This window comes from Hyperolius riggenbachi, chromosome 6 (genome assembly GCF_040937935.1).
Source record: "Hyperolius riggenbachi isolate aHypRig1 chromosome 6, aHypRig1.pri, whole genome shotgun sequence".
In the NCBI taxonomy this organism is placed as follows: domain Eukaryota; kingdom Metazoa; phylum Chordata; class Amphibia; order Anura; family Hyperoliidae; genus Hyperolius; species Hyperolius riggenbachi.
Window position 1 is genome coordinate 135,533,269 of NC_090651.1, and position 25,451 is coordinate 135,558,719.

A 25,451-nucleotide genomic window follows, 5' to 3' on the forward strand; every position below is an offset into this window, starting at 1 on the left:
CGATTTGTACGATTTGGCCGAATATGGGTCCTGTGTCTTTAAGAGCTTTAAAAGGCTAAATTCAGAGACCAAGGCGGAATTTCTCTCTGAATGTGTGAGATTTTGCCTGAATCCCACCTTTCAGATTACTGATCCGTCCACGTCGGCTCTTCAGTTTGCCTATGTGCTCTTGAAAGGTGATCTGTTCTCCTGGGCGTATAATGTGTTAAAAGACAATTCTTGGAATGATAATCTGTATCAATTTCTTACATTGATCTTCTCTCACTGGTTTAAGCTGCCTTGCTTACCACCTGCTCTGTTTGGGTCTGTAGCTGTTAATGAGACAGCTGATCTATCCCTTCCAGGCAAAACCATTCAGTATAACAATCAGTTCAATGTTTCTGTTGCCACTTCAGGTTCTAAACAAATGCAAGAGGAACGATTTGATTAATCTCTTGCGTTTAAACAGCAGTCATCTAAAGCTGTTAAAAAGAAAAAATCTAAAAAATACAAACATCTGAATAAAACGTTTCCTAATGATGTTGCTCAGTGTCAGGATTTTTTGCCCCAATCTAAAGCATTTGTGGATCCTTTAATGGGCAGAATTATTTTCTATATTAAAGGAGTAAGAAAGTCTATGCATGTACCTGACCCCAACCCGTATGAGAGCTACTTAGATACCGGGTTGTTTGAGCCCCCATTTGCTCCCTGGGATATTGGAGCTTTGGTTGGGGAATTCGAGATGGATTGGAAGGCGTTTTGCGATTTCTATATCGCAGAAAGCGCAGAGACACTAAACGCTTGTATAAATTCTATGTACACTTTGATAAATTCTGATGAGTGTGAAAGATGTTTTGTGGATCCAGTGATGTGTGTGTGGCAGACGATTTTGGATGAATTGCACACACACCAATCAATTGATTCCAATAAAGAGACATCGTTATCGGATGATTGTTCCTGCTTTTCTGGGATAAAGCATGTGAGTCTAGACATTGTGCAATCTGAAATGAATGGGTGTACCACTGTGGTTGACTCCTGTGCGAATCCTGAAAGATTCTCTCCTGACTGTGTGCAGTTTGAATTTATGCGATCTAAAAACAGATCTTTAAGATCTTCCATCTATGATCCTGCTATGGGGAAAATTCCTAAATTATGCAGCGTCAAAAGTAAAATGTATATGTCTAATAAACTTTCTCCTGTTGTCGCTATTTCTTCTGCAAATGAGTCTTTGTGTCACCCTGTTCACACCTGTAAGGGCCCGTTTCCTAGTGACAGTTGCTCCAGTGTTTCTGTCCTGAACGCCTTACAGTCTGCTCCGCAGATCACGGAGGTTTGCGCTATGGAAGCGTCAGTTTCACAACCTAAAGCGATTTTGGATTCGCAAGTTCTGCGTTCTGACTCCTCGGATTCGACATTGTTAGCCGAATCTAAGAGTGAGACAGCGCTTCGGTTTTGCGAATCTGATGCTGAAGCTTCTTTGCCTTGTCCAGAGAAGCTTTCTCTGAACCTGCCCTGTACCATGAATGAAAACATGATTTCCACTCGCACTGACATTTGTGAGTCCCTTTCTTGTTCTGAGGAAAATGCTGATTCTGCACCCTGTACTCTGGATGAGTTAATATGGCCTTGCTTAGAATCTCCCATAGTGTCCCTAGAGGCTCGTCTAGGTATTGCTACTATACTCACCTGTTTTTCTGCAGTTTTGGAGTTGCAAGCTAGTTTGGCTGCTACGCAGAATTCTGGGTGCAGTGAGATTGAAGTTAGGGAGTCAGTGTGTGTTCCAGTAAATATTCCTGTACATCCCGCTCATGATGATGAAATCCAGTCTCAGCTTATGGTGGAACCATTCCTGGGACATCTGCCCTGCCTGCACGAGGTATTTAATGTTCAGCCCTGTAACATGGATAGTTCAGAACCCTTCATAGAAAACTTGGAAAATGACATTTCTGAGGTCTTAGTTGATGTTTTGGAGGTTTCCAAGTCCCTCCTAAAGGGTGCAGAACTTCTAGGAGATACCTCCTGCCCCCCAGATCTGTCTGAGCTTTTGCCCACTTCTGTGGGCATTGCTGTTGTGCTGACTACCTTTGCAGCTCTGGTGGAGCTTCACTCATGTGTAGTCAATGATGATATTACAGTCACAGAGATTTCTGAATTTGAGTCCGAGTCTTTTTTTGAAAGACCAGTACCTGTGGCCTCTACTTGTGATGATTTTTTGCCCGGTCCTGGTTTTGGTCTTGTCGGACTCTGAGGTTGGCAGTTCCCCGACATGTCCTGAGGTTTCTCCTGTGCTGGTGTACCCTAATGTGCTCTGTGACCCAGAAAGCCCAAGTATGCCACGGTTACCAGAATGCTCAGATGCTTCCTCGGTGGAGACATGCTCTGATATTGCCTGCCTGTTTGCATGCCCAGAAGTGGTCCCTGAAAGTCCTGATCTTGATGGGTGTCCGGGTAATTCTGAATCCAGAATAATCATTGGTTCCATAGGGGTTGTTGGAGGTTCTCCATGTGAGCCTGGTGAGCGTTCTGGCCTCTTGGGATCTCTGCAGAGCTCCAAAGGGTTTTGGGAGGTTTCGGGAGATATTTTGCTTGATACCCTGGATAGGATCAACAGTGGCTTTTGTTTTGAAAGAGACACTTCGAACAGGTATTGTGGCAGGTTTGGTGTTTTCGGACGCTCCCTGGAAGGTGGTGGGTATTGTCTGGAGGGTGTCGATGGCTTTTTTTTCTGGCATTCACAGTCCTGATGGGTACACTGAGACTTGTAGTACTGATGGGCATGTTTCGGTGGCTTCTGCTTCCGATGAGGTCGGTTTCGGGTGGACTGACTCTGGAATTGGGCCTTGTCGGGCTGTCCCGACCTTCATGAGTCTACAGTTAGAGTTTTGTGGAAATACCAGTTGTGAGGAACGTCTGGAATCCGTCCCTAGAGGGGGGGGGGTACTGTAATGATCCGCTCAGCTGGCTGCACTGGCAGACAGCTGATTGACCATTCCTTATGTCTGAGAGATGCAGGTCTCTGGATAAGAGACCTGGCTTTGTCTTGCAAGTTCCAGACCTGCTCTGCTGCTGAGGGATTTGCATACATTGGTTATGCAAATCATCTAGCTGCTGGCAGTATAAAGGTTGGAATCACCCACAATCCTGTGCTGGTCATAACGGTTTGTTAAATCACTCCTGGAGTGTCAGCCTTTCCTGTTGGATTGTTATAGTTAGTTAGAGTAATTCTGGGGACTGCACTAGGCAGCTTCTCTAGTGCAGTTAGCCTGCTTATCTGTTTTGTCTGTATTGCCTGCCGACAGGAATTTCCCTCTACAGATGTGTTGCACCTTTTGCTGGGTTCCCTCAAATTATACGCTTGTGGAGGATTTCCGCAGTGTCAGCGCACGTCCTGTGCGCTGATCACGGAGAGAATTCCACAATCGTTACAGTAATAAACCTTATTCTGTAAGCGAAAACTTTTGTTAACACGATCCCTGTAACCGCTATTTCTCGGGTGCCCAATAGCCGATATTTTGCATTGCAGTCTATGGCGGTGCCCTTTTTGTCCACTAGCCATATGCGCCCTTTTTTACTGCTTCCCCCTGCTGTCCCTCTCTGCTGTCCCTCTCTGCATTTCTGCTCTCTCTCTCTTTGCTGTCTCTCTCTCTGCCTCTCAGCTGTCACTCTTCCTCTCAGCTGTGTCTCTCTGCAGACTCTCTCTCTCTCTCTCTGCCTTTCTACTGTCCTCCCCAACACACGGGCACCCTCCTCCTACCCACTGGCACCCCCCCCCCTGCCCATTGTCACCCTCTCCCACCCACTGGCACCCTCCTGCAAAATATGGGGTGTGGCTTTATGCCACACAGGGGGCATGGCTTAAGTTTCCCTGTCACTACCTAAACTGGGGGCCACCTGTGTCGCAGGCACTCGCAATCTATTACGATCGCTTCTGCAGCGTTTACTGCTGGCTGCAGTGGTATTGCAACCCAAGCAGTTCTGATGTCATTACATGCATTTGCTTGCATAGTTTGGTTTGCACTTAAACTAGTTGCTGATTCCATCTGCAGTCGCTCTGAAGTTAATGACAGTTTAATATGCTTTTGTGAAAACAAACATTGTCTGCTGCAATGGAGTGGCAATCCCTTTCCTGCAGGCTGCATATCATTGTCTGCCTTTTCCTGCTGTCAGCCTGTGATTAATTACCATTCACTTGTGTGGGAATCTGCATGTCTGCTCCCATTGGATGACCTCAGTATAAAGAACTGCTTCCTGCAATGCTCCATGGGCTACCATAGTCTCAGATTCTGTCTGTTACTCTGCTCGTGCCCCACCTCGTTCCTAGTCCGTGTGGACTGCGCTGACTCCTGCTAAGGGGTTAGCGAGTCCTCCTAGTTCTGCTCTTGTTTCTAGAAGTTGTTACTTTGCTTGTCTTGTGTCATATATTGGTTCATCGCCAATATATACGCATACTTGCACGTTTTGTTATTTTCCTTGTATTCGTGTTACGTTGATACATCAGTGTCGCTGATATATACGTACACGAACTGTTTATATCCTGTGTTCAGTTAGTCAGCTTTCCAGCACGTTTTGGTAGTTTGCGCGTATCGTGATCACCCGTGCTGAGTTAGTATCCTGCTCCTGGTTCTGTTGTGGATTGCGTTCATCTCTGCAAAGAGATAGTGAATCCTTCTGAGTCCTGTTCCCTGTATTGCTCCAGTTCTAGTCAGTGTTCCTGCTTATGTCATATATCGGTTCATTGCCGATATATACATATGTTAGTCAGACGTTACAAATAGTTTCATTGATAGCTGTAATTGTAATACGCTAGGAAAACATACTTATTGTATATTTGTCTGTGTTACGTTCATCTATCTTGATCCTCCTATTTCCTGACTATCCTGTCCTGTCTTTGTGAGGCACGCCATCGCTGCAACGCATTGGCTGCCTCATTCCAGTCTGTCTTGTTGTGGACGCTTGCTGTCACTAAGTAGTGGCTAGTTAAGCAAGCATTCATTCTGTCTACCTGTCCTGATCTCCTCAGTCCTGGTTTATGCGCTCAGCGCTACTTTGCGCTGAGACGTTATCACGAAAGTATTGTTTGTGGCTGTTCGGATCTGCATCGGCTCTGTGCGCCACAATCTCCTATTGGAGTCAGTCCTCTCCTCCACTAAACTGGGGATATCCTGATTCCTTGTGCTGGTGTGTGTACCTCCTTCACGTCAGCTTATGTGTTGCATGCTGACTGTGGAGAATACACCTCCAAGCCTAACATTATGGTAGCCCCCATTACCAATCCCCATTGGGGGGGGGGGGGGGGGGGTTTCCAGCAAAAATGACACTGTTTGTTATGGTTCCTGTTCCTTTAAGAAATTTGAGAAACTTAATTCTGAAACAGAAAATGAGTTTTTCTCTGAATGTACCAGGTTCCTGGCCAATCCCGAGCTCCAGGCTACTCCTGTTTCAACGTGGGCACCCCAGCTAGTTTATGTTTTGTTTAAGGGAAGATTGTTTCAGTGGGCTTAGGATGTCCTGGATCATACCAATTTGAAAGAGAGACCGCTGGAATTTCTAGCGTTTGTGATCCATAACTGGCTGCGCAAAACTAATTTGCCTTACCCTTTTAATGAGCTCCTGGCAGCTTGTCAATCAGCTGCTCCTTCAATTGCTTGCAAGAATAATCAGCAAGCAGAAAATTGTTCTGATAACTTTTCTTCTGCTTTGAATAAATCAAATAAGGCAGCAGGGTCTAAAGCCAAACGTAAACGCTCCAAAAGAAAAGCAGAAGAACTTTCATTGCTAGCCAGGGAAAATAAAAGTTCTTGTTTAAATGAATTATCTGAATATGATTATGAAGATATATTACAGAGTATTGAACAGATCAATTTATTCGTGCAGCAAGGGAAATTTGCATACACTACAGTTCAACACTTGCTACAGGTATTGGAGATCCTTAGGAATAAGAAATCGGCCAATCACCTGCTAAATAACCCAATACATGTTTCTGCCACAAACACATTTGCAAACTGTGATCAGCCTGAATGCTCAGCTGTTAAATATGCATGGGATCCTCCATTTGAGAAAGGAGAGATGGAAGCCCTGGTCTATGAATGGAAGAAAGATTCAAGTTCATTTTGTCAATTTTACAGTGCAAAAAGTGAATTAGTATTGAATGCATGCATTAAGTCGGCTTATAACCTAATAAAGACTGGTGTGTGTGGGTATGACTTTGTGGCTCCATTGATCGATGTGTGGAGAATGATTTTGGATGATTTTTATGCGATTCAATCAGTTGATACCAGGGAAGACACACTGTCAATTGGAGATTGTTCCACTTCCTCAGTTCCTGAGGACTCGCCTGCTTCAGCACCTTTGGCTGATTCAGTGAGTGATTCAGAGCTCCTTTTGTGTGAAATTGAAGTTCCTGTAATTCCACCCTGTACCATGGATAACTCAGTGTTACTTCCCAGTAAGACAGAAATTACTAATACTTCCTTAACCTTGCCCTGCACAAATTTCTCAGCAGAGGACCCAGAGGTCCTGCTGACTTCTGAGTCCAGCCTAGCCAGTACTCATGAGTCTTTGTTCAGTGAAACAGACATTAGAAAATCTTTGCCTGCCTCTGCAAACACTTCTGTAGAATTTACCTGTGTTAATAAAGTTCAACTCCTGTCTGATCCAGCAGATGCCAATAGATGCACTACATTAGTTTCTGAGTCCCAGCAATCCTGTCTAGAAACCTCAGAACCCCAGCATCTGAATTTCCCAATTTTACAATTGAATAGTGATTCAGATGCGCAAACATTGTGTCTTGATCTTCCTGTCTCTACACCTCGCTCTAGTTTCGTGAATAGCTCAGAGCATCTGCTATGTGAACCTGAAATCATAGAATTATTACCTTGTTCAGAAAATGTTCCAGTAAATTTGCCCTGTACCATGAATTGTGCAGTAGATCTTTCCAATGAAGCTCAGGTTACAGAATCATTACGCTGTCCAGCAGGTGCTTCCATGGTTTTGCCCTGCAATATGGCCTGTTCAGTGATCCTGTCCAGTGAAGCTGTGGTCGCAGAGTCTTATGCTTCACCCAGTACTTTGGATACTTCAGATCCTGTAGCAGAGGAGTCTGAGGCACTGCTTACTTCAGTGGGTGTTGCAGTAGTATTCACTTGTTTAGCAGCTGTTTTGGAACTACAGTCTGCTCTAGTAAAACTTGATGAATCTCTGCCCAGTGAAGCAGAAGCTATTGAAACGTTGTCTTTGTCAGCAAGCGTTTTTGATACCTTGCCCTGTACACAGTCTGATTTAGCTAAAGATGTTGAGTCCCTCTCTGATATCACAGTAGTCAGGGAACTTCAGCCCTGTCCTCTGAATGTTTCAAAAGTATTGCCCTGTAACATGGATAATTCTGACTCGCTGGAAAAAATAATAGAAATCTCAGAATTTCAGTCCGAGTTAATGAGTGTTTCTGAAACCCAGCCCTGTATCCTGGAAAATTCTGGTTTTCTGGCCGGTGTGGCAGAAGTTCCAGAGTTCCCTTCCTGTCCAGTGAGTTCCTCAGTTTTGCTTAGTTTAGTGGGGATTGCTGCAATACTGACTTGTTTTGCAGCCCTTCATGAGCTCCAATCCAGTGTATTGGGTGAGTCTCTGTCTAGTCCAGAAGAAGTTATGGGAACCCTGTCTAGTTCGGTGCATACATCAGAAGATTTGTCCTGTCTTGTAAATGCCCCTGAACATGATTTGTTAATAACCTTGCTGGAATCAGAGACATCTAAGTCTGATCCTGCATTTTTTAGTGAGAATCCAGTAACTGTGAAGTCTAGTCATGATTTTTTTATTTTGCCCAGTCCTGGTTTCCGTCCTATATTGACTGACTTTGAGGTTCGCAGTTCCTTGACGTGCCCAGAAGTCTCTCTTGTGCCAGTGTGCTCAGATGTGCTTCGTGTGCCAGATTGCCCAAGTGTGTCTGTGTTAGCGTGCTCACATGCTTCCCTAGTGGAGACATGTTCTGATATTGCCGGTTGGCCTGCATGCCCAGAGATGGTTCTGGTCCCTAAAAGCCCTGATCTTGATGTTTGTCCTTGTAACCCTGACTCTGGAATTGCCCTGGGTTCCATAGGGGTTCTTGATAGTTCTCCATGTGAGCCTAAGGGGCGTTCTAACCTGTGGGGATCTCTTTGGAGCTTTCAAGTGTTCTGGGAGATCTCTGAGGAAACTTGTCCTGGTACCTTGGACTGGTTCAACAGTGGGTTTTGTGTTGGTATGGACAGTTCCGGTGGGCATTGCAAAGGCTTTGGCGTTTTTGGACAGTCCCTGGAAGGCGGTGGGTATCGCTCAGAGAGTTTCGGGGTTTTTTTTTCTGGAAGTCGTGGTTCTGATGGGTATCACACTGAGGCTTGTAGCACTGACGGGCATGGTTCGGTAGGTTCTGGTTCCAATTGGTCTAGTTTTGGTGAGACTGATTCGGGAATTTGGTTTTGTCGGGCTGTTCCGACCTTCATGAATTATCAGTCAGATCAGTTTGCTGGATTTTCCACTTCTGATATTTTGGTTTGGGTGGTTCAGGAGAAATATGTCAGTTTTTATAGGCGTCCGGAGGCCGCGTTTAAGGGGGGGGGGGGGTACTATTACGATCGCTTCTGCAGCGTTTACTGCTGGCTGCAGTGGTATTGCAACCCAAGCAGTTCTGATGTCATTACATGCATTTGCTTGCATAGTTTGGTTTGCACTTAAACTAGTTGCTGATTCCATCTGCAGTCGCTCTGAAGTTAATGACAGTTTAATATGCTTTTGTGAAAACAAACATTGTCTGCTGCAATGGAGTGGCAATCCCTTTCCTGCAGGCTGCATATCATTGTCTGCCTTTTCCTGCTGTCAGCCTGTGATTAATTACCATTCACTTGTGTGGGAATCTGCATGTCTGCTCCCATTGGATGACCTCAGTATAAAGAACTGCTTCCTGCAATGCTCCATGGGCTACCATAGTCTCAGATTCTGTCTGTTACTCTGCTCGTGCCCCACCTCGTTCCTAGTCCGTGTGGACTGCGCTGACTCCTGCTAAGGGGTTAGCGAGTCCTCCTAGTTCTGCTCTTGTTTCTAGAAGTTGTTACTTTGCTTGTCTTGTGTCATATATTGGTTCATCGCCAATATATACGCATACTTGCACGTTTTGTTATTTTCCTTGTATTCGTGTTACGTTGATACATCAGTGTCGCTGATATATACGTACACGAACTGTTTATATCCTGTGTTCAGTTAGTCAGCTTTCCAGCACGTTTTGGTAGTTTGCGCGTATCGTGATCACCCGTGCTGAGTTAGTATCCTGCTCCTGGTTCTGTTGTGGATTGCGTTCATCTCTGCAAAGAGATAGCGAATCCTTCTGAGTCCTGTTCCCTGTATTGCTCCAGTCCTAGTCAGTGTTCCTGCTTATGTCATATATCGGTTCATTGCCGATATATACATATGTTAGTCAGACGTTACAAATAGTTTCATTGATAGCTGTAATTGTAATACGCTAGGAAAACATACTTATTGTATATTTGTCTGTGTTACGTTCATCTATCTTGATCCTCCTATTTCCTGACTATCCTGTCCTGTCTTTGTAAGGCACGCCATCGCTGCAACACGTTGGCTGCCTCATTCCAGTCTGTCTTGTTGTGGACGCTTGCTGTCACTAAGTAGTGGCTAGTTAAGCAAGCGTTCATTCTGTCTACCTGTCCTGATCTCCTCAGTCCTGGTTTATGCGCTCAGCGCTACTTTGCGCTGAGACGTTATCACGAAAGTATTGTTTGTGGCTGTTCGGATCTGCATAGGCTCTGTGCGCCACAATCTCCTATTGGAGTCAGTCCTCTCCTCCACTAAACTGGGGATATCCTGATTCCTTGTGCTGGTGTGTGTACCTCCTTCATGTCAGCTTATGTGTTGCATGCTGACTGTGGAGAATACACCTCCAAGCCTAACACAATCTAACCCCTACCATAGCCTTAGTCTAATGTCCCACCATTGCTAAGTTCATGTAAATTTGGCTCCACCTGTGACCATACCCACATCGTGGTTAATGGCCATGCCCATTTTTTGGTGCAGTGAGCTATACGCGCCGCAAGAATTTGACACCCCCCCCCCCATTTTTTGTCCCTCCCCCTCAAAAATTTTCTGTGGACGCCCATGTAGGTGTCAACCATAGCAACTGTCACCACTACTATCCTGCCAGAGTTCGGTCTCCAACCATAGCCACTATCACCACCATTATGCCGTTGGAGTGTGGGTGCTGAGTCTGACCATAGCTTCTATCATCGCTGCTATCCTGCCTGAATTTGAGTGCAGATAAGAGCCGCCATCACAGCTGTTGGCCCAAATTACACAGTAGGCAGCATCATAGCCACAATTACCATTGCAGTCTATGTGGTGCCCATTTACCAGGCAGCCGACACCCAAATTACCTGCTTTAAATCGCAAAAAATCAACCCTCCCAGCAACTGAAAGTGCCCATACCCTTATCTCCTGCACCCCAGACATGAAAGCATGTATGCATCAAGTGACAAATTGGACAATGAATCCAAATTGGACAATGAATTGGATAATTCAAAATTGCTTTATTTAAAGGGAACCTAAAGCGAGACTGCCATATTTATTTCCTTTAAGCAATACCAGTTGCCTGACTATCCTACCGATCTCTTTTGGCTGCAATAGTGTATGACTCACACACCTGAAACAAGCATCTGGAGGATCTGATCTGCATTCGTGTTCAGGGTCTATATGGCTAAACATATTAAAGGCAGAGGATCAGCAGGCCAGTCAGGCAATATCCATTGTTTAAAAGGAAATAAATTTGGCAACCTCTATAACCTTTTTGCTTTAGGTTCCGTTTAAAGCATTTCACTTTCACTATACAGTATTAAATTGTATACTATGAAAATAGCACAAAATAATCAGATTTTTGCTCTGGGTTTACTTTCCAGGCTTCAGCACCTATTATATGCATGTCGATAATACTGACTCTCTTGCTGTCTCCCCGACCATAAGGACGTACTGCTGGGAATACCTGAAGATGAAGAGTTGGATGGACAAATTCCAGGAATACTCTCAGAACATTTAAAGATCATTTTTTTAATACTAGGCAAAAGTGTTAAAGCAAATCTGGCCTGGAATTATTTAAAATAAACTGCTATTATGTGCAGAAGCTTGCAGCCATTGCCAGGGTCACATCAGACCACAGACATGGGTAGCTGAAATTTTAGTGGATATGCAGCTCTGCTAATGTAGTCATATGAACATGAGTGTCTATGGGCCTGTTTCCACTAAACGCAATTTTTCTGCTGCAGATTTCCCATAGGTATATTGGAGTCAGTTTTCTGGATCCAGAATCCGTGTGTAGTGGAAATAGATCCTAATAGCAAGAACATTTACTAAGCCAGGCTCTTGCTGCCAACTGCAGGAGACCAACCCGTTTCACTAACCTTTCAGCAAGCCTTGCTATGTCTAGTACCTGCATCACCCTACAGAGGTTTACTGCAAGCTCTTGATACTAAACGTAGGCTATTTTTACTAAATTCAGGCAAGGTTTGCCAGATCGGTTATGTTCTCCATCTTGAAAGCACCTTGGTTAGTTAGGGCCACTATATTTCTATGCTGACATAAAAACTGTCATTTTCTTTTACCCTCACAACACATTACTCCTAAATATGTTAATGATGATGGACAGTTTAATACCCACCCACTGCTCAATAGATGAAGGTGTGGAATCTGTATAGCTTTATTGACAGCAAGGAGGCATAGGTTAAAATACATCTCTGGTAAAATAACAATAAGTTGCATAATCAGAATAATGCTGATAATAATCAGTAATGTTTCACCACAATTTTTGCAAAATGCACTGAAGGCATTGGAGGGTGCATAATCTCAAGTGACAATCACAAGAAGATACTAATGCTAAAACTAAAGTTTGAGTTTATAAATAATGCCTGGAACATACAAAGCAATTTCTCATCAGATCGACACCTCAAATCAATAATTTTTGACATGTCCGATGTACTCACGATTGAGAGCAAGATCGATTTTCACATCAGTACTGCACAAAATGGATGCCGTTCTCCATCGGGAGCAGATTGGACACATTGATTTGACCTGTCGATCTGACGGAAATTTGCTTTGTGTGTATCAGGCTTTGAACACTTTCTCTGATTTTTCAATGTGTTAAGTGCAAATGTTGTGACACATGTATTGTACTTGGAGCCACACCCATGGGTGTGTCTTGATGTTGTCTAAAGCGGGGATCCCCAACCTGTGGTCCGCGGCCCACTGCTGGTCCGTGGGACATGTGCAGTTGGGACGCGGGATTGTCCTCCTGCCCCCCCCCCGCTCCCCCTGCGGCCGCCACTGCTATTACCTTAGCCGGTGCCACTTCCTCTATTCCCCTCTCCTGCTCATAACTAATTCACAGCAGTGCGCCCTGCGGCTGCTGTGGTGATGAGGGAGGAAGCAGGAGAGAGAGAGAGTGGTTCCCATAGTAACGGCGATACACATACAGCTCTCCTGCTTCCTCCATCATCATCACAGCAGCCGTGGGGCGCGCTGCTGTGAATTAGTTACGAGCAGGAGAGGGGAATAGAGAAAGCGGCGCCGACTAAGGTAATAGCAGCGGGGGGAGGGGGGGGCACTACCTACCCATACTGGGGTGCTATACTGGGCACTACCTACCTATACTGGGCACTATACTAGCTATACTGGGGCACTACCTACCCATACTGGGCACTATACTAGCTATACTGGGGCGCTACCTGCCCATACTGGACACTATACTAGCTATACTGGGCACTTTACTAGCTATACTGGGGCACTATACTAGCTATACTGGGGCGCTACCTACCCATACTGGGCACTATACTAGCTATACTGGGGCACTATACTAGCTATACTGGGCACTATACTAGCTATACTGGGCACTTTACTAGCTATACTGGGGCACTACCTACCCATACTGGGCACTATACTAGCTATACTGGGCACTTTACTAGCTATACTGAGGCACTACCTACCCATACTGGGCACTATACTAGCTATAATGGGACACTATACTAGCTATACTGGGCACTTTACTAGCTATACTGGGGCACCACCTAGCCATACTGGGGCACTATACTAGCTATACTGGGGCACTATACTAGCTATACTGGGCACTATAGTAGCTATACTGGGCACTATACTAGCTATACTGGGCACTTTACTAGCTATACTGAGGCACTACCTACCCATACTGGGACACTATACTAGCTATACTGGGGCACTATGCTAGCTATACTGGGGCACTATGCTAGCTATACTGGGGTAACTATACTAGCCACACTGGGGCAACTAAACTCCCTATACTGGGTCAACTATGCTAGCTATGCCGACGCACCCCAACCCTCCCCCCCCCCAAACCCGCTGCGCACAACACTGTACACTAGGATGCCACCCATCCCCAAGGCCCCGCCAAAGACTCCCCCCCCCCCTGTCCCCTGAAGAAATATTTGGTCAGAAAGTGGTCACCGGGCCGGAAAAGTTTGGGGACCCCTGTTCTAAAGGGGCACTATGGCAAAAAAAATTAAAACGTAAAATATGTGCAAACATAAACAAATAAGAAGTATGTTTTTTCCAGAGTAAAATGAGCCATAAAGTACTTTTCCCCTATGTTGCTGTCACTTACAGCAGGTAGTAGAAATCTGACAGATGTGACAGGTTTTGGACTAGTCCATCTCTTCATAGGGGATTCTCAGCAACGCTTTTATTCTTTATAAAGCAAGAAGTTTTGAATCAGGATGATACCATTTATTGGCTAACTTAGAGATGGATAAACAGTGAGCTTTCGACTTATAAAAAGCCTTCGTCGGACTGGTTCCTGACCAAAACTGAAAAACACAGCTTATATACACTGACATACAGAGGAGAAACATTCTTTAGCAAACATAAATGTAATTAGATGCCTTAACTGTTACTGAGGAGGCTTTCCCAGGCATCCTATCTAAATTGATAAGATCAATAGAATCCTCAACATGACATAAAGCAGACTCTGGTGATGAAGAGACATCGTAAATTCCGAATTGAAATGGTAACAGGCCTGGTTACACGCACCATTAATTCTAAGCTTAAGAGAATTGTGGCATTTAAAGCCAGCACCTGAAAGCAAATAAAATGAATAGTGACCGTGAATTCCATCTTTCACAGCATATGGCACAAAAATGAATGAAAAGATAGAAAAAATTAAAATTAAAAGAATTGTGGCATTTAAAACCCATCGTACCAGCACAAGAAGTTAGAGTCCTTGTTCAAACCATCTTCTACAGTTTTGAACCAATGTATAAACTTAGTTTCTTGTGTTAGTCTCATGTTTCCCGATTTGAAGCCACCCATTAATACAGTGACGCGAAAATCACTTAAACTGTGTCCAGGTAAACAAAAGTGTGTTGGTATTGGGAGATCAGTATATTTTGTAATATCCTTTTTCCTGCTGTTAATAGTGGATCTGTGGTGTGTCATGCGATCACGCAGTGGTTGACTTGTTTCTCCCACATAAATTCCTTTGGGGCATTTTGCACACATGATCACGTATACTACATTAGATGAGTCGCAGGAAAAGGTGCCTTGTACTTTGTATTCCTGTTGTGTACCTGGTATTAGTATCCTGTCAGTGGAATGGATGTGTTTACAGGTCCCACACGTTTTCCCTCGGCAGGGGAATGTTCCATTCTGTTCTTGCCTATTTAAGGCACTCCTCACTATCATCTGCTTAAGATTGGGTGGCTGTCGGAACGCTAGGAGGGGAGGTTCAGGGAATATCTTTTTCAGTCTCTGATCCTTGTGTAGAACAGGATGAAGTTCTTTTGCAATCTTTCTTAAGATTTCCAGGCGTGGGTTGTAGGTTACTACCAGTGGGACACGGCTCTCTTCCTGGTTCTGCTTGTACTCCAGGAGCTGAGTCCTAGGGAGGTTGTTAGCTTTCTTGATTTGAGTCTCAGCCATTAGAGGATTGTATCCCTGTTTTATGAAATTCTTCTTCAGGTAATCCAGATGTTTGTCTTTGTCATCCTTGTCAGAACAGATCCGATTGCATCTTATTGCCTGGCTGTAAATTATGGAATTCTTTATATGTTTGGGGTGGAAACTGTCATACCTGAGGTATGTGGGACGATCCGTCGGTTTGCGGTACATGGACGTTTGTAAGCTGTTCTCTCTGATGTATATAGTGGTGTCAAGAAAGTTAATCTCCCTGTGAGAGTAGCTCAATTTCAGTTTGATTGTAGGATGGAAGGCATTGAAGTTCCTGTGAAATTGAATAAGATCCTCCTCACTTGCAGACCAGATGATCAAGATGTCATCGATAAAACGGAAGTAGGCCATGGGTTTTATATGACAAGTATTCAGGTATTCTTCTTCAATCTTTGCCATGAAGAGATTTGCGTACTGCGGTGCAAACCGTGAGGCCATTGCCACTCCCATTTGCTGTAAATAGAGGTCCTCCCCAAAAGTGAAATAATTGTGGGTGAGAACGAATCTCATTAGTCCAGCAATTGAGTTTATAGGTGTGCCCAAACCTCGAAGATATTTGCGACAGGCCGCAATACCATCATTGTGGGGAATGTTGGTGTACAGAGATTCTACATCCATAGTGGCAAGAATGGTGCCTCCAGGCACTGGGCCAATGGCTGCCAGTTGGTTCAGGAGGTGTGTAGTATCCTGTATGTAGCTGGGTCTTTTACAGACTAGAGGCTTCAAAATGTTTTCCAACCACCCTGAGATATTCTCTGTGAGAGTTCCATTCCCTGAGATTATGGGCCTGCCTGGGTTCCCCTCTTTGTGGACTTTGGGAAGCATGTAAAAGCAGGCGGTTCTTGGCTTTTCCGGGATAAGAGTCTGTACATGAAGCCTGGTGTTTACGGGCAATTTCTTTACCATCCTATTGAGTGCCATCCTGTACCTTTTTGTTGGGTCCCCCTGTAATTTGGCATAGTGCATGGTGTTAGACAACTGTCTTTGTGCCTCCTGGATATAGTCACTGGTGTTCATGATGACTATGGCACCCCCTTTATCCGCTGGTTTAATAATAATGTCCTTATTCTCCTTAAGGGATGTGATAGCTTGTTGCTCTTGCAATGTTATGTTATGAGCCAGTGTTTTTCTTTTATTCAGAACCCTGTCAGAGATTTGGCATCTAAATTTGTTTATGTATTTGTCCAGGGTAGGATTTTTTCCAGCTACAGGGGTCCATCCGCGTTTTTTTGTGGATCTGGTGTGTGTTGGGTCATTATCAATAGTGTTGCAAGATTCCTTGTCATAGTAGTGTTCCTTGAGACGTAGCTTCCTGAAGAATTGTTCCATATCACCACAGAGTGCAATCTTGTCTATGGGCTTTGCAGGGCAAAATGACAGGCCTTTGGACAGTACTGCCATTTCAGCTTCAGTGGCCTGATAAGAGGAAAGGTTAATGACACCCGTGGGTTGCTCTTTCTCTGCTGCTGCGGTATCCAGGTGTCCACTCTTTATAAAGATATTCCCTAAAAAGGATTTAAACAATGATGCTGGCCAGCTTCCCTGCTCACTACACAGTTTTTTGGCAGTTGGGCAGAGCAACTGCCATTCACTAAGTGCTTTTGAAAATAAATAAATCCCTGAGAATCCCCTATGAAGAGATGAACTAGTTCAAAACCTGTCGCTTCTGTCAGATTTCTACTATCTACTGTAAGTGACAGCAAAATAGGAGAAAAGTAATTTATGGCTCAAAACACACTGGGAAAAAAACCGACTTCTTACTTGTATATGTTTGCACCTATTTTACATTTTTCGCCATAGTGCCCCTGTAAGTGTTGCTGATGAGGTGGTTCAATGCACAAAGAACCGTAAGGTCCGTAACATGTAGTGTTCTATGTCCATTACAATATACACTTCACAGCAAATGCCAGTAGTCTGTCGTCTCTCTTTCATTTTTGTTTACAATTAAAGCATGGTCTCTGGTTTTCAATACTACTGACTAATCTGCATTTTTTTTAAATACGATTATTGCACTTTTAATGGCCTTTTCATCCTCTGATGTTGTTTTTCTACCTGGGTGTTGCCCCTGGGATAGGAGCATGAGAGCTGTCTTTGTTTATAATGCAGTAGTCACTGATACACATTGGGGGATGCTAGTTATAGCCATTGTCCTGCTTTATATTTTACTGCAGATTTTGCAAAAGGGAAATTACATACTTTGCTGCAATATCAATTTCACGTGAAAAAATATACCAGTATTGCATGGCATTAAAAGCACATGCACACTACAAATATCACACTGTAATGCAAATCCACCAAAAGTAAGTTTCCTATTATAAGTGGCTGGCTAGATGTTCTGTCATGACTGTATGATCTGTGCAATAAAGTGCTGCTGGCTGGAATTGTCATTTGTTGTGTCAGTTTCGGCTGAAACTGTTTAAGTACACTTTTCAATTGTTGTATCAGTTTTGTGTATGGTGTTATTTTTGTTCCCGGAGACTATTTTACTTGCTGTTGTAAGCAGAGATTTTCCAGTGCCCCTTTTTTCTTGAAAACAAAACCATTTTTGCAAAAATAAATTCATGCAAATGGAAGAAGGAAAAAGGAGAGTCAAAGTCTTAAAGGGAACATAAACTGAGAAAGATATGGATGTTTCCTTTTAAACAACACCAGTTGCCTGGTAGTCCTGCTGATCTCTTTGCTGCTATGGTGGCTGAATCACACACCTGAAACAAGCATGCAGCTAATCCAGTCAGTCAGAGCACCTCATCTGCATGCTTATTCAGGGGCTGTGGCTGAAAGTATTAGAGACACAGGATCAGCAGGAGAGTCAGGCAACTGGTATGATTTTAAAAGGAAAAATACATGTTCTTCTCAGTTTAGGTTCTGTTTAAGTAAGGATGAGCATGCGGTAGCAAAATTCAGCATCGCCTGCAGCAAAACTGAAACGGGGCATTGGTGTAGGTGGGAGCGCTGAGAAGGTGGTTATCGTAGCCTCTGGCTGTCACTCTCCATGCCCCTCTAAATCTTCCCGATACTTCCTCCTTCTGAATGCGAAGAAGAAAGTATCGGGAGGATGTAGAGGGGCATGGAGTCTGCAGCCAGAGGTGGCAACCAGGGTGAGTTAATTCACTTTTTAATAACCCGCTGACACCATTGTTCCATCTCAGTTTCGCCTTAGGTGAAACTGAATTTTGCTACAGCGCACTCATTCTTAGTCATAAGATACCCTTTGATACTATATAAAAAAATACTTAACAGAAGTTCCTTCTGTACTTCATATAAAGGTTAAGTAAATATTTTGGTTGGAGTTTGTAACGATTGGTGTCAGCACACAGAGAGAATCTGATTATTGATGATCTGCAGAATCACCAACAATACAGATGTATACCTGATTATGGATGATCTGCAGAATCACCAATAATACAAGTATGACTAACCTCTGGACACCAAATGAAGAGTAAGTGTTTGGTGCAACTGAAGACTATCTCTCGTGGGGCGGGAGACACAGGTTACTTTGGCCAAAGACCACCTGAGGAGCAGGTGGCCCTCGGCTGTACAGGGACTATCGCTTTGAGAGAGGAGATGGCTACAATCTGGCAGCCAGTGATTCCCTGGTAAACTGGTAATCAGACTGTACTGCAGCCAGAAGGGTCGGGCAGGCCAGGTCGGCAACACACGAGCAGATAAGGTACAAAGACAGAAGGCTGATTCGCAGGGGCATAGCTAGAAATGACTGGGCCCCATAGCAAAAAATTTTTATGGGCCCCCCACCACAACCTTCCAACATTCCCACACCCCTCCTAGACCTCCCACCCCCATCCTAGATGCCACTGCCCCCCACCCCAGCATATAGGTTAGCCAGACATGGGTGCCACTGCCGACCCAGCGCTGCAGAAGGTGTCAGTGCTGTATAAATACATAATATTAATATGGTTGGACATTAAACTATGACTATGGTAGGATTAGATTGTGAGCTCCTCTGAGGACAGTAAGTGACATTACTGTACTCTGTACAGTGCTGCAGGAGATGTCAGTGCTATATAAATACATCATAATAATAATAATAATACGGTAGGACATTACCCTATGACTATGGTAGGGATTAGATTGTGAGCTGCTCTGAGGACAGTCAGTGACATGCCTATGTACTCTGTTAAGTGCTGCAGAAGATGTCAGTGCTATATAAATACATAATAATACGGTAGGACATTATCCTATGACTATGGTAGGGATTAGATTGTGAGCTGCTGAGGACAGTCAGTGACATGACTATGTACTCTGTAAAGTGCTGCAGATGATGTCAGTATATAAATACATAATAATTATATGGTAGGACATTAGACTTTGACTACAGTAGGATTAGATTGTGAGCTCCTCTCTGAGGACAATCAATAGCATGACTCTGCCAAAGGCTACATAAGATGTCAACACTATTTATATTACATGTCAGTGCGAGCCGTCTGCACATACGCAGTAGCACAAACACGGTCAGGATCTGCTTTTTCTACTGCGCAGATGCAGTGCGACTGCACTTTGAGGATCTCAGCGCTGGATCGGTCTGGTACTGGAGGACAAGAAAAGCAGCCTTTGGACCCAGAGGCTTCCTCCACCTGATGAAAGTATTCAAATGTGTCTCTCACAAGCCTCATAGGTTTGCTCTAAATGCTGCAGAGAGAGGAAGATAAGAGTGGGGAGAGATAGGGGTGAATGGAAAAGTGGGGGAGTACAGGGAAGAAAGGAGATAAGGAGAAGGGAGGATTACAAAAAGTACAAGAGAGGGGACAATTATGGCAAAAATGAGGTTAACTAAGGGGAGAGAGAGTGAAAAAGGAAAATAATGACACAGGAATAGAGGAAGTAGAGGAGAGACAATGGTAGCGAGGAGGGGGTGGGGCTCAGAGAGTGAGAGTAGATATCAGGGCAGTTTCTTTGCTGGTGCTATGCGTTTTCCTGCTCCCCAAACACAAAATTGATTGGAAAAGGGAGACAGGGAGGAAGAGAAGCAAAACAGAAGGAAATTTGAGATTACAAGGCAGGAAAAGAGAGAGAGGGAGAAGAGAGAGAGAGAGAGCGCAGAAGATAGGATAAGAAAAGAGAGGGGAGTGTGAAGAAAAAGTGGAGGACGAAAGGAGACTTTTCACATGGAGAGAAAAAAGGCTATAAATCAGCTAGGCTGGCTGAGACAAACATTAAGCTGCTGCTGCCAAGTCAGCTACGGACAGTACATTGCAGCTGTTTATTTGCTTTGCTTCCCAGCCTGGCCATCTCAAGTGTGAAACCTCCGTCAGCATGGCTCTCTATTGATTGATTGGTGGGAGCCTATGTCCTCCTAATCAATCTTGTTAACTGTTGTGCTTACCAGCAATGATTACTGACAAGATGCTCTGCTGCCCGTCTTGCCCGAGACTGACCTCCGTGCACAGTTCCTTCAGCCCCTGCTGCCGGGATCTTTCATGTTTGTAAATCAAAACAGTCCTGAGTCCTTGCCGCCACAAGTCACTTCCAGCCAATTAACATCACAGAGCTGACTAAGCCACTCCCTCTAAGCCGCTCTATTGGTTGCCCCTGACACCTCTCATCATCTGAGCGCAGCGATTGGCTGCTGTGTGCACTTATCCTAGCTATGCTGGAGGAGAGGGGAGATCAGCCAGCTGCGAATCCGGACGGACTCGGATAGTCGGATTCATCATTAATAGGCAGCATAGGTGCAACTAAGTCCAGCCTGTCCACGGGCACCAGCCTGAGCCGATACCTGTTGCAAAGTTTAACACAGGGCGGCCACCGGCATTATAATAATTAAAAAAAAAAAAAAGTCCTCTCAGCTACGGGCCCCCTGTGACGTAGGACTGTCGCGGGCCCTATAGCAACCGCTATGGTTGCTATAGTGATTGCTACGCCGTTGCTGATTCGGTACAGGCAGGGTTGGCAACTTGTAGGCAGATAGGCAGAGGTTCCAAATCAGCAAGCAAGAGAGAGGTCGACAGAGCAAATGGTCATAACAGACACAAGCACAATCCTAGTCTGAGGTGTGAGGTCCTTGGTCTCAACACCCTGGAACTGGTCTAAAGTATAGCACAGCAAGGACACAGTAATCCTAAGCTTGGGTGTTAGGTCCTTGGTCTCAACACCCTGGAACTGGTCTAAAGTATAACACAGCAATGACACAGTAATCCTAAACTTGGGTGTGAGATCCTTGGTCTCAACACCCCGGAACTGGTCTAAAGTATAACACAGCAATGACACAGTAATCCTAAACTTGGGTGTGAGGTCCTTGCTCTCAACACCCCGGAACTGGTCTAAAGTATAACACAGCAATGACACAGTAATCCTAAGCTTGGGTGTGAGGTCCTTGGTCTCAACACCCCGGAACTGGTCTAAAGTATAACACAGTAATAACAAGAGCGTAATCTGGCTAAGTGTGAATTCCCAGGTCCACCTGGTTCTAACACACTGTAGGATCTGACTGAGGTCTGAGCGCTCACACGTAAGTATTCGCAACGGCAGACAACCAGCAACTGACAAGCAAGATCTATATATACTACAGCGCTGCTCAGCGCCGCCCCCAGCCGCTCAGCCAATCAGGAGTTCCGCTGGAATAAGCTGATCGTCCTGATCAGCTGATACCTCTCCTGCTGGCATAAAGGTCTTGCCTTCTAGCGCGCGTAGCTCTCCATTTGTGTTCACTAGAAGGCCCAGGCAAACCAGACGCATGCTGCTGTGCGGAAACCGCCGGTCTGAACGCGGAGACAGCCGCCCCGCCGCCAGACCGCGTGGTTGCATCTCCGCTATTTATTACAGAGTTCTACTGGATGCTTGTTTCCAGGACAGATTACGTTAACATACCACTCTTTATCCCACTAGTGCAGCAAGCTATGAATAAGACTGGAAAAAGCTTGTGTAAAATGTAATTTGGCTGAGAGGCAGTCATGTGACTAGTGCTGTGACTTCTTAATCAGCCTGACTCAGTGTGCAGAGATTTGCACCAACCAAGCATGCTCCCTGCTGCCTTTGCCACCCACTCCATTCACCTCTTTTTGTTTCTTTTGAGGGTAATATCTATTGCATGCTTTAAATGTGCAGTTTGTGTGGGGTGGATTGTCATTGTCATGTATAATTTTAGGGCAGAGTGTGGTGTGATTGATTAGGAACTAACACTAATGTGGAGGACTTGCAGTATTTAGAAGTTGGAACTGAGTGCAAGCAACTGCATCTGGGAAGTGCTAAGCCATTGGAGGAGGAGGGTCATTTGTTATTTATTGTAAACCACAAGCCAATTATCGTGGTTAACATTGAACCAACATTACCAACAGCCTACCGAAGCAGACAGTGTAGTGTCTGCTCTGATGGTGCACAATGTACCGGTATCAGGAGGACGCTGTCATCACAGCCAGAGTGGTTAGAGCCTCTGGGGAGGCCCCTATTGCAGTAGTGTGTTATCTACTGTATACATGCATACGCTGAAAAAGGGCGCCCCAGCAGTGGCGTAGCTAAGAAGCCGTGGGCCCCAGTGCAAGTTTAGCATTGGGGCCCCCAAGCATGCTATAGATATCAATTAGTACGACACACCAAAACCAATCAAGGACAACCACAGTGTCAGAGGTGCAAGAAGAGGATGGGAAACTGTGTGTTAATGATCACTACTATTCAAATCAACTATAGAAGTGAATATTATCAGCACAGGAGCAATAAAGAGATAATAGTGTGTCTGAGGGGTGGGCCCCGATACGGTTGCTACCTCTGCACCCCCTATTGCTACGCCTCTACATCCCAGTAATTTGGGCGTGGGAAGAAGTTGTTAGTAGTATATTGATACAGATATTTACTACTGGGTACTGGCAGGGGCATAACTAGAAATCACTGGGCCCCACTGCGAAACTTTGGATGGGGCCCCCACCCCCTCTTCTCTTCAGTGCCGCTTACGCTACTTCCTAATTAGCTCAGGAAGTAGAGTAAGGCTCTTCAGAGAAGAGTGGACCTCAGTTGCATGGAACGCGGAGGAGGTGAGTCCGTGTTCCCTGCCCGCTGCTGTCATTGCTGGAGGGGGAGCACTGAAGGGGGATCCCGAGGTGAGAGAGGGGGTAGTCAGGCCCCCCTACCCACTGCTGTGTGTGCCCACTGCCCCCCCCCCACCTGCGCTGTTCCCCTCCTGTCCCTAAAACAGCCCTGGAGGGCCACAGAGCCGTGGGCCCCCCTCAGGCTTCTCCCTCTATGGTCCCCCCTGCGGCTGCATCCCTTACATGTGGGCTATTGTTACGCCCCTGGGTACTGGTTATCTTTAAGTTTACCAATATCCTACTTCACTTCTAACCATTTTCTCACACTAACCCAGACTCTACCTACTCCTAACTCTAACCTACCCCTCCCCCCGATATATGCACCACAATCTCCAGAATGAACAATGTGGTGTATGTGGCGCACATTTTACCGCCAGGCGCCCAAATTACCTGCTTTGGTAGCCGCACCCAACTGTGGTATACCAGAAATGAGAGTACACTTGTTATTTATCCTTGCTTGTTGTTGGAGAGGCACTGTTGTTTTGTTGGACTACTGTCACTACTTTAGAAGCTATTGCTGCTAAGAGGATTTCAGGCCTGTTGGAGGACTTTTGGCAGGGCCCACCCACCAGTTCAAGCATGGGGAGAGATAGGTGTGGAACGTGCATGTCTGTTTTGCTTATGCTACTTATTCGACTGTTGTTACACCTATAGTTTCCTCCCCAGAGCACCATGATAATCTGTTTTTTTTAATTGCTGTGTTTTTATGAGCTGTGCAAGTTTAAATGAGCTTATCAGCAATAATGATATTATGATACGTGATTTTTCGATAGTCTTTATGGAGATACAGAGCAGCCAGGTATTTCTTTGCTTATTGTAACACTGTAATGTGCAGCTATCATATTACAAGCTAGCATATAGGTGGCGCTGTAGTGTAAGTAAAATAGTGATTCTTCTTGCCAGACATTTTCATGTTCTGGCACATTGCCGCAGAAAAACAGGTATGCTAAACACATGACTGAATTCTCTAGAGTTCATAATAGAATCCTGAAAAGCTACAATGACTAAGCATAAACACCACTAATTATAGACTACACCCAGTGGCTTAAAGGCACATAATTCCCACCTGATCTGAATGGGAGTTTCTAGTTTTAGTTGTGAGATGAAAATGTCATAACAATGATTCGAGGAAATACAAAAGATGACATAGACGTTGCACAATTACTGACATTTAGAAAACCTGAATGTGCAGAGCCATGCTTGGAAAGTGCTGCACTGGATTTTCATATTCACTTTTGTACACTGTCTGATCACAGTCCTCAGTATGTTTCCAGATGAGCTTACATACTGACGTCAGTCTTCTGAATCATCCAGGCCTGATATTCATGTGCCTATGCCTCACATGACCATCAGATCTGCGTGACTCAAAAAAAAGGCATCAATGTGCATAATGGCAGGGCTGGGCAGAGGCCTGAGAGGCGACAGCCTCAGGGCGCAGTGTAGGAGGGGCGCACAACTCACTTAGTTATAATTCTCCTGTTGTTTTTTAAGCAGAGAGCAATAAGAAAAGGGGATACATGGCAGTGACTGCAAGCCAGATAACTAGAGATTAAGGTGCTGAGGGCCCTGGGGCACCTCTTAGTCTAATAGCAATCAGTGTGCGACGGCTGGGGTGGGGGGTTGGAGGGACACACTTTGGTGTCTCAGCCTTGGGTGCTGGAGGACCTAGTCCCAGCTCTGCATGATGGCCTCTATGTGCAAATTTACCAGGTATGACAGCTCTATTACAAGTGACATAGACCTCAGAGTTTAGGCAGAGGGCCCAGAGTGGGGTCCACCAGACTAAAAATTAGCCAGTTTTACAGCTCCATTACAATTTACAGCTCCATTACAGGCGATATAAGTCTCAGAGTAGATGCAGAGGGCCCCAAGTGGGGTCCTGCAGACCAAATATTAGCAAGTTTCACAGCTTCATTACAAGTGGTGCAGGCCTCAGAGTTGAGGCAGAGGGCCCCAAGTGGCATGTGCAATAGCAACCGTGATGATGATGATGAACACTGCTGACCTAGAGTGGCAAATATTACAGTAGGATAATCAAATGTTACTGTTACTGATTTTTGCAAGACTTCTTATCCGTTACACTAAAGGTAGCCACACATCATACATTTTTTTTAAATATCTGTTCAATTTAAGAATTGCAATCAATTTTTCTGACTGATTGTTACATTTTCTAAAATATGACCAATGCACCACACACATATGTTCAATTTTCCCCAATCATGATAAAAAATGATTGAAAACTCTGACAAAATTGCTAGGGTGTGTATATTAATAAATTGACAATCCAACACACACCATACAATGTTTAAAAAGATTGAAGAAAAATATCTGGCATTCCGGATCGATAAAAATAGAAGAAAACGGGAATTCCGATCGGATTTTTCAGTTGAATGTAAAACAGCTTTCGATTTTTTAGGGAGATACGATCGGTTTTATCAA

General features: G+C 44.7%; 1 long non-coding RNA gene across 2 annotated transcripts in view; it reads right to left on the reverse strand.

Moving 5' to 3' along the window:
- LOC137522554 (uncharacterized) overlaps positions 1-20,413 on the reverse strand; it is a 169,986-nt gene extending 149,573 nt beyond the window's left edge. For both annotated transcript variants that reach the window (XR_011022332.1, XR_011022331.1), the window contains exon 1: positions 20,318-20,413. This is a non-coding gene — a long non-coding RNA (uncharacterized lncRNA). The remainder of the gene's footprint in view (positions 1-20,317) is intronic.
- Positions 20,414-25,451: the final 5,038 nt, after the last annotated feature.